Source organism: Sesamum indicum, unplaced genomic scaffold (assembly GCF_000512975.1).
Source record: "Sesamum indicum cultivar Zhongzhi No. 13 unplaced genomic scaffold, S_indicum_v1.0 scaffold00184, whole genome shotgun sequence".
Classification (NCBI taxonomy): Eukaryota; Viridiplantae; Streptophyta; class Magnoliopsida; order Lamiales; family Pedaliaceae; genus Sesamum; species Sesamum indicum.
The window spans coordinates 168,145-171,912 of NW_011628080.1; the positions used below are offsets into that span (position 1 = coordinate 168,145).

The 3,768-nt window shown below is 38.5% G+C and overlaps 1 long non-coding RNA gene across 2 annotated transcripts; it reads left to right on the forward strand.

The window, feature by feature from the left end:
- The first annotated feature begins 1,900 nt into the window (after window positions 1-1,900).
- Window positions 1,901-2,671, forward strand: LOC110011365. 2 transcript variants are annotated; one of them, XR_002286357.1, is made up of 3 exons: window positions 1,901-2,065; window positions 2,137-2,331; window positions 2,403-2,671. It is a non-coding gene; the product is annotated as an uncharacterized LOC110011365 (long non-coding RNA). The 2 variants fall into 2 exon arrangements; XR_002286358.1 differs by having other exon boundaries at window positions 1,901-2,048.
- Window positions 2,672-3,768: the final 1,097 nt, after the last annotated feature.

The following is a 3,768-nucleotide window of genomic DNA, read 5'->3' on the forward strand; positions in this document are numbered from 1 at the left end:
CGGTACCTTTTGTCGAGTCAATTTGCTTGCAAAGAGAGTCCAACATTTATTTTAAAATTGAACAAAATCTTGGAACTATTGTGTTGAAGGTACTTTATGGTGACTATTCTTTGAAAGACAAATTTTCTTTATTTTATGGCACTGTGGAAGTTTATGGTTTATGAACATTGTGAACTTGAAGGCCTCTGCATCAGCTGCTATGTGCCTGTTATATCTTAAAAACCACTCCACTGTTGTAAACTGCTTTATCGTGATGTTATGGTCTTTCTCAGGTGGATTTTTTTTTTTTTTGAATCCAGGTCCATTTCAGAAACTTGTGGTTTTATAGGGTCACTTTTTGTTTATTCAGGTACCTTATACCATTGTTGCTCCAATATGATTCGATGGCGGAGGAATCAGATAAGACAGATGCACATGGTGTTGGAACTAGCGTTCAAATAGCAAAAAACATACATGCTGTAAAAGCATCTCATGCCTTGTCAAGGCTTAGTGGTTTGGTTGACGAGGAGATCCCGACGCCCTACAATCAGGCTGCAGCTGATGCCCTTAGAGCTTTACTAACCCCTAAACTTGCAAGCATGCTGAAAAATAAATTTGCAAAATGACCTCCTATTCACATTAAACTCAAACTTGGAGTCCGCTGAGGTAAATGCTGCAGATCTTGCATTTTGACAAAGAAAAAACGTATTGGGTGCTACTTGAGCGTTGCCTCATCTTCCTGCATCAGTATCTGCATATTTTCTTTGAATGTTGTGAAACTCAGAGCACTATAACGGGGCAATATTTGCTTCTTCTTTTGTAAGTACTTTGTTGGTTCTATTAGAAGTAGATAATTGGGGGAAAAAAGGGAGGAAAGCAATATGTTCTACATGTTTGTGTTATTAAACGTTTTCAAATTGGCTTTAACTACTTGGTATGTAGTTGTCATGAAGATTCTATAACTGATTCAAGTTTCATTTTTTTTTTCTTTTCCCGATTTACTTGTTTACTAGCAAATCCGGGTGGTTTGATGGCATTGATGTATTCTGGACGTTCTGCATTTAAATTTAGAGAACTTAATTTTCTTTGAACTGTCTTTTGCACTGGACATAGTATTTAATTCAAAGAATCTCTTGCAGCTCAACTATTGGTTCTTTAAGGGAAGAGGTTATTTGTTTGCATCTAATAGAGTATCTTCTTCCGTATATCTATCTTGTCAGATCAAAGAAATTTGGTGTTGGGCCTTAAAATCTATGCCCTTCCTATCTATGACTAGTTGTGAAGTTTCCATGCATTTCTTATGTTTGATATGCGAACCTATTTGCACATTTTCCTCCTCCCCACCCCATAAAAAAAAACAAAAAAACAAAAAAAGAAGCTTTTGCACCAGAAGTTCTTTTCACGAGCCTGAAGGTTTTATTTTTTGCATAATGATTAAGAAAAGGGTATCTATTATGTGCAAGCTATAATTCTAATCTATATATAGGTTGTCTTTCTGATAATAATTGGGGTGTGGGTGTTACTTTCCATAACTATCTAGATTGAAAATGTTTTAAACACATATACTGTAGTTCCAAGTGACGGCCATTTGTAGATGCTCTATGCCATAGTTGATGACCTTGTGGGACTCTCAGATATCATGACATAGTTTCACTTGATCTTTCATTTACAGATAATCTGGAATTCCTCCACCTGAGTAGAACTTTTGAAATTTGTGGAAGAGTAGCGTGCAAGCCTTAGTCATCATGGTTCCTATGACCTTAAAGATTTGCATTTCCTTTGTTTATGAAGCATTATCTAAGGAGCTCTATATTGGCAACATATACTTGAGAGTCTATAATGATCAACCAGATTTTGAAATTACTAAGCCTGAGGACTTCTGCCTTGCCCTTGTTGATTTTATATCACATCTAATCCATAATGCACCCGCTGCAAGCATGGATACTCATGTTAATAGTGATGTAACCACTGATGGATCTGCCGAGCAGCATCTGATGATTCTTCAGCATCACTTGATGGGAAAAGCTTGGAGAGGGAGGATTTGGAACTAGTTAAAAATCTTCAATACGGTCTGCTATCCCTTCAGGTAGAAGTCTGGTGGTTTTTCGTCTGACACTTTTTTAGTCACCCTTGACACCTTTTTTTCTGTAATTTCAGCACTTGTTGACAAAGAATCCGAATTTAGCTTCAGTGGTCTCCACAAAGGAGAAGCTATTCTACTCTTTGAATGCTTTTCTCTTCCTGTTTCTTCATCAAGCAACATTCCTCAGCTATGTCTACTTGTTTTGTCACGGTTGACAACATATGCACCTTGTGTGGTTTTCATTCTTGAAGTTCTCTTGCCAATACAAGGTATGCTGATCTCATAGATAGCGGTTTCTTAAGAATTCTATCTTGCGCTCTAAAATGGAAATTCTGTGTAGAAGAGATTCCGTTGCAGCAAAGAGCCGCAGCAGCTTCGCTATTAGGGAAGCTTGTTGGCCAGACTATGCATGGGCCTAGAGTGGCGATAAGTCTGGCAAGATTTCTGCCTGATTTCCTTGTCTCGGTAATCAGGGATGGTCCTGGTGAAGCAGTTGTGATTGCTCTTGAACAAACAACAAAACTCCTGAACTAGTCTGGACTCCAGCAATGGCTGCATCGTTGTCTGCACAAATAGCAACTATGGCTTCGGATCTGTACCGTGAACAGGTGAAAGGAGCAACAAAATTCACAAACTCCTCAGGAGCGAGTTCGCCTTAGTTGTTTACGTGTTCTACATTAGCTTGCAGGTAGCACCACCTGTGCAGAAGCTATGGCAGCCACTAGTATTGGGACACCCCAGATATGTTGTGGTTTTAAGCAGCCCCCCTTTTTTCCCCTCCAAGAAAATATCATACAAAAGATGTGTTTATCTGATTAAACATCTGTTGCTAAGTTTGGTATTGTTCTGATGAGCTTTTTCTTCAGGTAGTTCCACTTCTGTCGAACGCGATTGGTTGGCAAGGTGGAACCATCCTAGCTCTTGAAACCTTAAAGCGTGTTGTAGTTGCAGGGAATCGAGCAAGAGATGCACTTGTTGTAGGGAGCATCAATATCTCTTTAGACCCTAAGTTGTAGAATTGTTATGCATGTGAAATGTGCAGACGTGGTTAATGAAACAACAATGCGCATAAATTCATCTGTGTTTTCATGATAAATTTTCTAAGATGGGTATTCATGATAAATTTTCTAAGTAATGCAAATCATGCAATTAGTATTTATTAGATACAAAGTAATTTTCGGCCCACAACGTGCAATTATCTGTCACCTGGGCTAAGATATGGGTGGGTGATTGAGTCTGTTTTTAGAATATTATTGGGATATGCATGCTCTGATAAAACTACTGTTGCATGTTCTCTGTGTCATGCAATAGTAACATAGCATATAATTGTTGTAGGGTTGGTCTTGTGGAAGTTCTTCTTGGCCTTCTTGACTGGCGAGCTGGGGGAAGAAATGGGCTTTGTTCACAGATGAACTGGAATGAGTCAGAAGCAGCAATTGGCCGGGTTCTTCAAATTGAGGTCTGTACCATGTCATGATTTGTGTGAACACATGCTGCCTTTTTTGCATGGTGGTTTGGAAAATTCAGATGGTGCCTTTAGATTAAATGATAAATGGCTTTATATCCAAGTATAGAACATTTGCAATGAACTAACATAAAATGCCAGACCAACCTTGTGGGACAGAAGTGGTGCATAATTAGCAAAAGAAATTATGTTCTGAATTCATATGATAAGTTGCTCAAGGTGGTCTGAGTTCTATTTTTTT